We start from the raw sequence: 13,554 nt of genomic DNA, 5'->3' as shown, positions 1-13,554 counted from the left end.
TCATCACGGAAACCTTACATTTCTCTTAACATTTCCATGTGCTCGTTATGGAACCATGCCTTTTGGATTATGTCAAAGGAATCTCCTTTAAAGGAAGGACGGGTATGAGATAGGAAGCGGACTAAGATGTGTTGAGTACCGTATGTACCCTACGCTGTGTATGACGCTTAAAATAATTTGTTCTTTTACTTCTCAGAACAATTGTCTTTGGTAGCTATGATTGTTTCCATTTTACAAATGAGAAAAGGCAAACTCAGAAACGTTATGTAATTTTTAAAAATCTTGCTGTTAGTGTAGAGATCACAGAAATCACAATCCTGAGCCAGTGCTCTCCTCATATAATGCCCCACACATCCTTTCTACTCTGTGGCCATGCCGGGTTTAGGAGTAAGTGTGAACTGTCTGTGCATGTGATCCTTGACAAGCCACGCATGTTTACACGGGCACTAATACTTTTCTTGCTGCAGGGGGACATCTCCCATAAATATAAGAGCCAAGATCTCAGAAGAAACATCTAGGATATGGATTTTTCTAGAGTGTCTCATAAATAATATTCACCCAAGAAAGATGTGTTGAAATAACACATGCATAGATCAATGAAGGGTTTTAGATTTAACACACGTACAGATCCTATAACAAAACAGCAAAACTGACAAAATATGTAAATGGTTCACGGATGATGAAACGCAAATGGCCAATAATCATAAGAAAATGCGTTCTAGCTCACTAATATATTAAGGAATGCAAATGCAACTATCTAAATATACTTTTATCACCTATCGTTTGACAAAATTTAAATGTAGAAAAAACTGAATAAGAATTTTTTTTTAATTTGCAAAAGAGAAAGGTAAAAAGTGGCTCTGTGTGTGTCTGTGTATGGGGGCAGGATGAGGGACCAAATACATCAAGGAAATGGAAACACACTTATCAGTTATAAATGCATTTAAATATTGTAACTACAACAGATATAAAGATGGTTAAAGAAATGAGAATGCTCAGACACATATAAGGGAGTTTAAATTATTGAAATCAAGCCCCAAGGGATAGATGTGTAAGCATGTAATGGATGAAACACTTTTCACATGAACAAAATAGCCAGGTAAGAGGTTATTTGCTACAGTATTGCTGAAATCTTTTTAAAAAGGAAAAAATGAGAAGCATTCTAAATACTCATCAATACAGAACAAACAATAACAAAGTTGTCTCCCTAATTTACACAAACTCCCCTAAAGACATCGCCATGATCTGAATGCTGGAATCTGACCATTTCTCAAGCCTTGGAAGCCCATCTTCTAAAAGGGAGGTGCTCTCAGGGTCCTCTAGGGAGGGTGAGGGATAGAACCTCATTCCAATCCTGCCACTTACCTCAAGAGGCGACTTAGGTTCTGTGAGCCTGAGCTTGGTCATCTGTGAAATGGGACTGACTATACCATCCTCACGGAGTTATTCCCAGGCATAAATGGGAAAACCTGTCCAGGGTATATGGCATGGAGTGGGAGACTTCAATGGCCCTTTAAATATTGAGATATAGCAGTAGGGGTTGGCTAAGCCTCAAGGCCAAGGCAGGCATCGTGAAAAATCATTACTCACTGTTTCTCCTAATGAAAACACAGACATCCATATAAAGAAGGCAAATCTCCCTGATACACCTTGATTTCAGAGTTTTAGAGATGGAGTTCTCTACATTCTTGTGAGTTTCATAATCTCACGAAAACTGTTCAACATCATGCCTCCGAGAAGACACAAATCCAGTTCCCCATGCTGGTAAGAAAAAAAAACTGATCGGTGTAAATGTAAAAACATATGCTCCAGGGCATCCACACAATGAAACACCAGGTAGCAGTGACGGGGCTGTAGAAAGGTGACGGAGAGAGGTCGGAGGCTGGAGTAGCATCTGGGGAACTGTATCTATAGAGTCCTGGAGAGGGGAAGACTGAAAGAGAGTGTGAGAAGGTCTGAGAAGCCTGTACAGGGATAGAGTTATGGAGAGTGAATGACTTGCTCTTTGGGAGGGACCCCCCGCCCCCCGCCCCCGCCCCTGCCCCCTCCGACAGTGTGGACATTTCAACCTACACTGAGAAGGGAAGAGATGATAAATCAGTGAATGCGATGTAGATTTAGGAGTCAACAGCAAATGGACCTGCTTTAATATACATGTGAATTTTCCAAACAGAACTGGAATCAAAGTAAACAAGTCATTTTGAAACATGTTACTCTGCAAAATGTACAAAAACAGAGATAGCTGTGATGCCTCCTAGTGGCCAGAGACAGAAAGGCAGCTCTGATAATCTCAAACCAGGGACTCAGGAAGAGGGAGGGATGGAGGTTGGAGGTTAGCTCCAAGGTATCAGCCACAGTTTTCTGGAATTATTCATCTAATGGTAGCAATTTCCATGTATCCATCATGTTCCAGAATATATGAAACTGATATTGGTTCCAATCCCCGCTGGAACTAAAGATAAAGTTGCATCCATTATTGCGTATTTGGGGTGGTAGAGCTAGAGGACACACCCACACACAAACCCACACACACACAAAACCTCTGTCAATTGGACTTGTTATTTACTTCTTTCACAATAAAACAGAATATAATGAATGCTTTTTCAAATTAATGAACATAATGTACACCTTAACTTTGACAATTTGTTCCAAAGTATCTTGTGTGTTCAAATTTTCATCAAAATACTTTTATTCCCAAATACCAATTTTCGAACAGTACACAAGAGTATATTGATAAATCAAAATTAACCTGAGCTCTCACTGGTCAACTCCCACTCCTTAACCCCAAGGGGTCTGCTGTTCCTAGGATGGTGCATACTCTCCAGACATGTCCCTGAAGGTGAGGTACACATCAACACGTTCACTTACACACACACTGTCTTCTCCAAAAGTGCAATCACAGTACTTATCTTTTGCATCTTGTCATTATAAATTCTCAAGATTTTAAAATATTTGCATTTTATTAGTTCTTGTGGGGTTGGCATATTTTAGTATGTTAATTGTTCATGTACATTTCATTTAAATTCTCTGTTGAAATAGTTGCCAATCATTTTGTTACTATGTTTCACAAATCATGGATACTAACCCAATTAAACTTCAAAATTTGACTTTAAAATTATACAGATCTTAAATTTCAAAGAAAAAACATTGAAAAACACCTGGGGAGCAGGTACTGCCAGCCTGGAGGGAGATTAGAGCATTCAGGGCCCTGGAGGAATGAAGAGAAATGATAAAAGTTTAGAGTATTACAGAGTTTGTGCTGATTAGGAAACAACAAGGTTGTCTCCCTGATTTATGTAAACTCCTCTAAAGGCAGCAGCCTAATTTGAATAATGGTGATAATGACCTTGGGTAGCAGTTAAGATTAAAGGAGATGAGGTGTAAAGTGCATTTGCTTACAGTAATTCAGTGCATGTTTCTTTCCTTCTCTGCAGCTCACCTGTCCCAAGGCCAACACCTGAGCTTCTGCCTAAGCCCACTTGCCACTTTAGGGATCAGCCCTCTCATGTGGCCCTACAACCAGATCTCACAGCACAAAGCACAGGATTTCACTTCCCCTGTCATCTTCAGAGGAGTTGTTGAGTGGGAACCCATGGGACCACAATAGCAGGGGAGTGGAATCTGACCGTTTCTCAAGCCCTGGAAACCCATCTTCTAAAAGGGGGTGCTCAGGGTCCTCTAGGGAAGGTGAGGGATGGAACCTCATTCCAATCCTGCCACTTACTTGGAAAAGTGATTTAGGCTCTGTGAGCCTGAGCTTGGTTAGCTGTAAAATGGGATTGACCATACCAACCTTACAGAGCAGTCCTGAGGGGTAAATGAGAAAATCTGTTGAGAATATACAGCAGGGAGTGGCCTTTAAGTATTGGTACACAGAATCAGGGGCTGGCTGAGCCTCAAGGCTAAGGTAGTCATCATGAAAAAAATCACTTCTCATTGTTTCTCCTAATGACAACACAAACATCGTGAAGAAAGAAGCAATCTCTCTCTGAAATGCCTTAAGTTCAAAGTTTTAGAGACCAAAGGTCTCTGCATTCTTAGGTGCTTGAAATTTCCTAAGAGCTATTCAACATCATGCCTCTGAGCAGACCCAAATCCACTTCCCCATAGTGGTAAGACAGGAGCGTTTGTGAACTCACCTGGTGAGCTCACAACAGATCACATCAGGGACACAAGGAGTGGCAATTGTCTAATGAGTGTTCCAACACTGCTCAGTATTTTAATATGTTTATAGGAATATTGTAGACCCATTCTGCAGTAAACAGTGCAAGGTTCTCAGATTACACATTATCCAGCTACATCACAAGAGGATTTCAGCTACCCGCTGCCTCCTTGAGAGGCAAAAATCTAGGAATTACAAGAATTTCTATAACAGACAATTTTCTATTCTTTCATTAGGTAATAACTAAAAGTGTATTGAGCTTTAAAAGCATACTAGTCTACTGGAGGTGTCTCATTAACTAAAGTGGAAACAGGGTAAGAATTCAAATGAATATATGGGTAACTTGGTGGTTCACATTTGAGAGGAGATGGTTTCTTCAAATTAACTTTAAACTTTCTCAAACTCCAAAGAATTGACAATTCTTTTTTGTTTTAAAAATCCTTTTTTGTTCCTCATCACCTGATACAGTTCGAATATATGTCCCTGCCAAATTTCATGTTGAATTCTAATCCCCAATGTTGGAGGTTGGTCCTGGTGGGAGGTGTTTGGGTCATGGGGGCAGATCTCTCAAGGCTTGGTACTGTCCTCATGATAGTGAGTCTCCTGAGATCTGGTTAAGTGTGTGGCACCCCCCCCCCCCCGGCCACTTTCTCTCTCCTGCTTTCACCATGTGACATATATACTTCAGCTTCATGTTCCATCATGAGTAAAAGCTCCCTGAGGCCTTCTCAGAAGCTAAACAGATGCTGGTGCCATGTTTGTAAGCCTGCAGAACCATGAGCCAATTAAACATCTATTCTTTATAAATTACCCAGTCTTAGGCATTTCTTTACAGCAATGCAAGAATGGCCTAATACATCATCAATTCAATTCAGCCACAGGATATCTTTCTTTTCTCCTCTCCCCTCTTCTCTCTCCCCGCCTCTCCCTTTCCTTTCCCCTCCCCCTCCCCTCCCTCTCTCCCTCTTTGACTCTGTCTTTTCCTTCTCCTTCAAAAAATTTTCTAATTTTCTACATTCTCTATTAACATTACTTCCCATTTACTCTTTATCCCACTGCACTGTGGCTTCTATCCCCAGGATTGCAATGAACATGATCTCGCCAAGGTTACAGTCCCCCTTTTGGTCACTAGGTCCAGTTTTTTGTTTACATATATAACCATACTGAGTATTGCTTTCAATGAACTCATAAAATATGCATGCTTGTCCAGTTGTTTCTTTAAATTTAACACAAATCTGTGACAGGCTCTGGAGCATGAGGTACTGGACACAAATCCAAGCTGTCCCACTCCCTAACTATGCAGTATCAAGCAAAGTCTTTATTCTCTCTGTCATTCAGTTTTTCATCTATAAAATAAGGATTAGTCACAGTATCTATCTTGTAAAACAGCTGTGAGCACTGACTGACTCAATACATTAAAAGCATATAGTTCATAAGAAATGTTAGTCATTTTAAATTCTTTTTACATATCTTACTGGCATTAGTATCACTGTAGACATGAAAAATAGGGTATCAGCCAATGAATAGTTTCCTAGGGCCACCATAACATATTATCACGAACTTTGCACATTTAAACAACAGAATTTCATTATCTCATGGTTCAGAAGTATAAAACCAAAGCCCAAAGTACAAAACCAAGTTGTAGGCAGGACCACACTGCCTCCAAAAGCTTTAGGGGATAATCCTTTCTTAGCTCTTCCAGCTCCTCCTTTATTTGGTTTGAGGCAGCATAACTCCAATCTCTACCTCAATCTTCACACGGCCTTCTTCCTTGCATGTGTCAAATCTCCCTCTGCTTTCTTTTATATAGACACGAGTCATTGGAGTTAGGCATCAACCTACATTCAGGATATTTACTTCTGGAGATCTTTCACTTAATTATATCTACATAGACCCTATTTCCAAATAAAGTTTGGGTGGGTTAGGATTGGGACATGTTTTGAGGGGGACACAATTCTACCCACTACAGTTAAACACGCAAGTTACACTACAAATGTTAGATAAGGTAGCTTTTATATGTTAATATATAAATGCTGTATGCATATTTAACCTAGATTTTTATCCTCTGTGTATGAAGTACTCTTAAACAACAGAGATAGGTCAATGATATCAAGAGACAATACAATAAAAACCAATATTAATCTCCCCAAAACACTTGTAGACACACACACACAAAATGAAAAAGAATAAGATTTAGTCAATCAAGAAAGTCATAAATTATAATGTAGTATATGGTTCTATTGTGAAAATATATATATATCTATCTCTCTCTACATGGGTTTATAGGTATGTGTGTGTGGCTAAAAATAAGTTAGTGTACTACATGGAGAGAAAAAAGATCTGGAGAATAGATACGAATAAATACAGGCTATCTTTGTATTATGGAGATGGAGAAGATTTGGACAGAATATTTTTAATTTCTAATATACATTTCAATTATGTTTCATATGGCTTAAACAATAAAAAAGTTAATAATGTGACAAAGTCATTATGATAATGTTTTGTAAATCAGGAAAATCTGTGACCTTAGTCACAAAATGATAGTGTAGAAATACATTTATTGACTAAGAATCATGTTCATATGCTGTGGTATAAAAATAGTATATTAAAAAGATTTATTTAATAAATCAGTATATTTGCCTTGGAGGGAGATAGAGGATATTTGTTTTATAAATTTGCAATTCCCTAGTGTTTTAAATGTGGAAATTTCATTGTTCAAAATGTTAAAAACAAAAAACACTATAATTGTGACCTGATTATATTTATGATGCCCACATATTCATTGCTTTGGAAACATGCATATAGGAAATTCCAGAAAGCTTTGTTCTCTACAGTTCTATACAATAGAATACATGTGCCTCCCTTACTCCACTCAAATCTCCTACCCCTTTCCAAGCTCTTGGTTGACTTTCATTTCTGCAATTCTGACTCTGGGCACCAGCTGAGAGCATTCTGTATTTCTTCCAATGAAAAGGCATAATTTGTATAAACAGAAACAAAATTTTCCTCAAAGTAGATAATGAAACAATAAGTACAGCATGACCACAACTCTCTTTGAAAAATTCATGTTTACAAAAAGATGGACAGGTCATATACATAGTTTTGTTTCCTTGCATACTCCTATGTCTACATCTAGTTAGTTTATTAAATAGGTTTTGGGTGTCTACTTCAGAGGTTCAAATATCCTATGATGAAATGCTACTGGAAATTTTATAATGGATGGATCAGGGTGACAACACTGAAATACAGTGATCAGTTTCAAGCTTACAGGAGGAGAGACAACCAGACCCAATGAGCCTACTAATTTGACGCTTTAGTAATAAAGGACACCACTTCTGAGGTACTCTTGCTGAATAAGCTGAATTTGATCAAACTTCTAAATCTAATTACCAATTTAAAAGAAATAAGAGAGGCTAGAGGAAATTAATAAACAACACAATAAGAATCCAATCAGCAAAATCCATAATGCACCCTCCTAAGGATGAAAGATCCAGTTTTCTAAGCAAATAAATAGAAAGGTTTTTTTTTTTAAACAACAGATAGCTTTTAAGAGACAACACTTCAAGGAGAGTTAAAGAGAAAGTAAAATTAAAATCACAAGGAGATACTATTACATGTCTACCAGAAAGAGAAAAATGAAAAAGATACAAAATACCAGGTGTTGGTGAGGATGTGGAGCAGTAGAAGTCTCAACATTGCTAGTGGGAATATAGATTGGAACAACCACTTTGAAAAACTGTTTGACGGTATCCACTGAGCTGAAGATACACATGTCATATGACTCAGAAATGCCACTCTTTGGTGCATCCCCAGGAGAAATGGCCTCACCCATCAAAGGAAATCAGACCAGCCCTGCCTTTCAACTAGTTGAAGGATAGAAACAAGAATAAATGTGATTTCCATTTGTAAATGCACTCTGAGTTCCTGAAAGGGAATAGAATTAACTGTGGAAGTCCAAGGAATTATTTCAACAGCCAGGTTGTCTAAGGAAAACTTAACTGTGATGATTATTACCTTTTTAAAAATAATTATACTCTTTTGTTTTTACAATTATTATCTTGTTTGTTTTTCTTAAATAAATATCATCTGGTACATGGAAGAAAGGCTACTGAAGGATAGTTATCACTCAAAGACATATGGTCCTGTCTACCATCAACCACCACTGGCTGACATGGTCTGGCAAATGTCTTTTCCTCTTTTCTAAGTATACTGGTTAGGAGTGTCGGCTGTGGAGACAGACTAGGGCCCAACCCTGCTTCCTAAATTTGTGGGACTTTGAATACTTTTGCTTCACCTTGCAGTAGCTCAAATGCTTCATCTGTAAAACAAGGATAATAGAGTACTGACCTAAGAAGACAAAATATTTTTAAACAAATATTGCCTTGCCATTTTGGTCAGGAATCCCATAATTTTAAAAATTCTACTGCAGAGATATCAGCATAACTGGCTCTCTGTGACCTTGTGAGAGTAACAGAATTACTCTATACTTCAGTTGTCTTTAAGGTACAATGGGGAAAACAATTATCCCCACCTCATGGGTTGTTGTTTTGAGAATTACTTGAGTTGAGGCACGAAAGCCCTTAGAACAGTGGTCGGCATATAGTAAACTGCTCATTAAATGTGAGTTTGCATGTTGAGATTTTTCAAGTTCTAAAAGTTTGACAGTTTGCTTGTGTCTTCAATAAAGTTTAATACAACAGAATCTTAATCATCAACTGATGCATTTTAAAATAACTTCTTTTCACTACAACCACGTTTGGATGACCTAATTACCTTGAGAATATCTCAAGAACACATGGAAGGACTGCTCTCAGAAAACTGTGCCATTTCTCCACATGGCTATACAAAAAGCTGAGGGGTCATCCTTGACTGTGCCTTATCCCCATGCACCCTACACGCACAGCCACTTCAAGTTCTGCCTGCCGTACCTCCAAACACGCCCTGTCCAGGTTCACTCCTCCCTACCTGCACACAGCTGCAGCCCTGGTCCCATCCACCTGTGCCTCTTCCCTGGACTTCTGCAATATTTTCCTTATGGTTATCCCCACTCCCTATCTTGTCCCTTTCCAGTCCATTCCCCACACAGCAGTCAGAGTCACCTTCTGACAACAGGAATCGCAATCAACAGCACATTTACAAATTGTAATTCATCTGAATCTCTCACTAGCCCTACTCCAACCTCTGACCCAAGGGATCTGTTGTCCTAAGGATGTTGCATATTCTTCAGATGTGTCCCTGTAGGTGAGGTGCACATGAACACATTCACCCGATTCACATAGTCTTCTCCAAAAGTACAATCACAGTCCTCATCTTCTGTTGCAATTTTTTTCCACTTTATATAAATTCTCAGGATTTTTAAGTATTTGCATTTTATTAGTACTTTTGGTTTTGGCATATTTAACAAGATTATTGTTCATGTTTATTTTATGTAAATTTTCTGTTGAAATGAATTACCAATATCTTTGTCATTAGTGTGTGTTACAAATTATGGATACTAATCCTATATATGGTACAGTTTGCAAGTACTTTCTCCAATGTTTTAAGATAATTCTTAATTTTTTTATTACTATCGAAATTGATTTTCAATTTCAAAAATATTATGACTTAAAAACTTTACAGATCATATATTTTTTTTTAAGAAAAAGTTGAATGCTCCCTTTGGAATGGCAGCCCTCAGGGAAATTAGATCATTCAGGGACCAGGAGGCATGAAGACAAAATGAGGAAAACTTTAGAATAACTAAAAACTAGCTGCTGATAGGGATTTTATCTCTTCTATCACCTTCATCACCTTGAGAGGTTGAAGAGTGAGCACGTCTGGGGCCACAATAGCAAGAGAGTGGAATATGACCATTTCTCAAGTTCTGGAAGCCCAACTTCTAAAAGAGAGGTGCTAAGGATCCTCTAGGGAGGGTGAGGGATGGAACCTCATTCCAATCCTGCCACTTACCTAGGGAGGTGACTTAGACTCTGTGAGCCTGAGCTTAGTCATCTGTGAAATGGAACTGATTATACAATTGTTACAGAGCTGTCCCCAGGCATAAATGAGAAACGTTGTCCAAAGTATATGGAATGGAGTGGGACTTCAATGGCCTTTAAATGTTGAGACACAGCAGTAGGGGCTGACTGAGCCTCAGGGCTCAGGAGACATTGTGAAAAATCATTTCTCATTGTTTCTCCTAATAAGAACACAAACATCTAGAAGAAAGAAGCAAATATCTCTCTGATATGCCTTGAGTTCAAAGTTTTTGAGATAGAAGGTTTTCTGTATTCTTAGGTATTATCAGAAGGTCACAGGAGTCGTTCAACATCATGCCTCTTAGCAGACTCAGATCAAGTTCCCCCACACTGGAATGACAAACATACTTGTGAAGTCACCTGAAGAGCTCTGTGATAGATTGCATGAGGAAAGCAAAGTATGGTGTTTGCTTAATAGCTGCTTCTGGACAGTTTGGTATGTTAATATGTTTATAGGAAAAATATGAACCTGTCCACCAGTCACCAGGGCAAGGGTCCTCAGATCATGCATGATCCAGTCACATCACACCAGGATTTCAGCCATCTGCTACCTCCCTGAGAGGCAAAAATCCAGAAATTACTAGCATTTCTGTGACACACAATTGTCCGTTCTTTTCTCATCTAATAACTATATTTGTATTGAGCTCAAAACATATACTAGTCCATTGGAGACATCTCATGAGCTCTAAAGTGGAAATAGGAGAGTAAGAAACAAAATAATATATAGGAAAATTCAAGGGTTAAATATGAGATGAAATGGGTTCTTCACATTAGCTTTTAAACTTATTGAAATTTCAAGAAATTGAAGATTTTAAAAAATTCTTCCTTTAACCCCCCACTGCCTATTCAGCCACAGGATTGGATATCTTTCCTCCCCCCACTTTTTTTCTCTCTTTCCTTTTTTCCAACCAAAGTTAAAGCTCTAAAATGAGTTTTCTGCACTTCCTACAAAACTATAATGAGATATCATCTCACTCCAGTTAAAATGGCTTTCTCCAAAATACAGGCAATAACACATGCTGGCAAAGATGTGGAGAAAAGGGAACCCTCATACACTGTTGGTGGGAATGTAAATTAGTACAACCACTGTGGAGAACAGTACGGAGGGTCCTCAAAATCTAAAAATAGAGCTGCCATATGACCCAGCAATCCCACTGCTGGCTATACATCCAAAAGAAAGAAAATCAGTATATCGAAGAGTATCTTCACTCCCATGTTTGTTGCAACATTATTCATAATGGCCAAGATTTGGAAGCAACCTAAGTGTCCATCAACAGATTAATGGAAAAAGAAAATGTAGTACATATACACAATGGAGTACTATTCAGCCATAAAAATAAAGAGATTCTGTCATTTGCAACAACATGGATGGAACAGGTGGTCATTACATTAAGTGAAGTAAGCCAGAAACAGAAAGACAAATATCACATGTTCTCACTTATTTGTGGGACCAAAACTCAAAAAATAATTGAGCCCATGGAGATAGAGAGTAGAAGGATGGTTACCAGAGTCTGGGTAGAGGCGGGGAGGTGACGGAGAGTGGGGATGGTTAATGAGTACAAAAAATAGAATGAATGAATAAGGCCTAGTATTTGATAGCACTACAGGGTGACTATAATCAATAATAATTTAATTGTACATTTTAAAATAACTAAAATAATATAATTGGATTGTTTGTAACACAAAGGAAAAATGCTTGAGGGGATGGATACCCCATTTTCCATGATGTGACTATTATGCATTGCATGCATGTATCAAAATATCTCATGTACCCCATAAATATATACACCTATCACCCACAAAAATTAAAAATTAAAAAAAAGTTTAAAGGATATTGAGTGTTGATTTTTCTCTCCTTCCCCAAACACTATTGGAAGGTTAGAAAAAAAATTTCCTGAAATCATAAAACACGTGTTTTCCTGTGTCTGGCTGTGTTCAACCAACATAATATATATGTAATTTACATTTTGTTGTCTGTAGTTGTAGACAGTCATTTTCATTGATGGATGGTATACATGGTATGGATATTTCTTCTCTTTTCTTTTCTTTTGAGATGGAGTCCAGCTCTGTTCCCCAGGCTGGAGTGCAGTGGTGTGATCTTGGCTCACTGCAACATCCATCTCCCAGGTTCAAGCTATTCTCCTGCCTCAGCCTCCCGAGTAGCTGGGATTACAGGCGCCCACCACCATGCCCAGCTACATTTTGTATTTTTAGTAGAGATGGGGTTTCATTGTGTTGGCCAGGTTGGTCTCGAACTCCTGACCTCAGGTGATCTGCCTGCCTCAGCCTCCCAAAGTGCTGGGATTACAAGCGTGAGCCACCGCACCCGGCCTGTATGGATATTTCACAATATATGTATCTGGTATGAAGGTTTATATATTTTGCAAATTTTGACCTACTATGAATAATGGTGCTTTGAATATTCTTGTACATATCTTTTAGATGGACATTTATTTTTACTTTACTTCGACATATATGATTGAGTGGCATTTCTGAGTTAGGTATATGTATGATCAGCTCACTAGATACTGCCAGTTTTTCAAAGTGTTCCAATCTGTATTCCCACCAGCAGTGTTGAGAGTTCCACTGCTCCACATCCTCACCAACACTTGGCATTTTCAATCTTTTTTATTTCTTGTGGGTCTATGGTGGTATCTAATTGTGGTTTTAAATGTAATTTCTTTGATTTAATTTCTCTTTAATTTAACTCTGAAATGTTTCGTTTCATTTAATCTAAAGTGGGTTCCATCGCACTTTTTTTTTAACCTTCTAATTTATTTGCTTAAAATCTGGATCTTTAGTCTTGTGGAATGCTGATGCTGTTAAATACCTTTCTGCATATGGAGGTGATCATATAACTATTTCCTTGGCTGTATCAATATACTAGATTATAGTAATAGTTTTATTGATATTGAAACATGTTTATATATGTAAAAGCCCCATAAGGTCACGACCTGTATTTTATGTCCTCTTTTGTTTACTAATATTTTATTTAAGAACATTAGTTCATATTCTGTGATGAGATTATTCTGTAATTTCATTTCTCCTGCAGTTTTTGGCATGTTTCAGAATCAACTTTATGTACTTGCTTCATTGTTTCATATATTCCCTATGCCCTTCGACTATTTTAAATAGTATTGGTATTATCGTACCTTGAAAATTTTGCTAGAATTCTCTTTGGGAAAGCTCTGGGTCTGGTGCTTTTTGATGGCAGATAATTTAACCAAATTCACCATGTCTTGTATGCAATTGGTCTGTTAAGACTTTTTGTGTCTCTTGAGGCCAGTCTGGGTAAGTTGTGTTTTTCTAGAAAATTACTGATTTCATCTGTTTCCAAATGTATTTGAATAGAATTCTGCAAATTTTTCAGTTAAG

General features: G+C 38.0%; 1 protein-coding gene across 22 annotated transcripts in view; it reads right to left on the bottom strand.

Moving 5' to 3' along the window:
- Positions 1–13,554, bottom strand: part of LOC129023809 (ras-related protein Rab-40A-like) — a 194,516-nt gene that overhangs the window by 26,346 nt on the left and 154,616 nt on the right. The gene's annotated exons all lie outside the window — the stretch shown is intronic.

The sequence above is a fragment of the Pongo pygmaeus genome, chromosome X (genome assembly GCF_028885625.2).
Source record: "Pongo pygmaeus isolate AG05252 chromosome X, NHGRI_mPonPyg2-v2.0_pri, whole genome shotgun sequence".
In the NCBI taxonomy this organism is placed as follows: Eukaryota; Metazoa; Chordata; class Mammalia; order Primates; family Hominidae; genus Pongo; species Pongo pygmaeus.
This window is presented reverse-complemented; position numbering and strand designations above follow the sequence as displayed.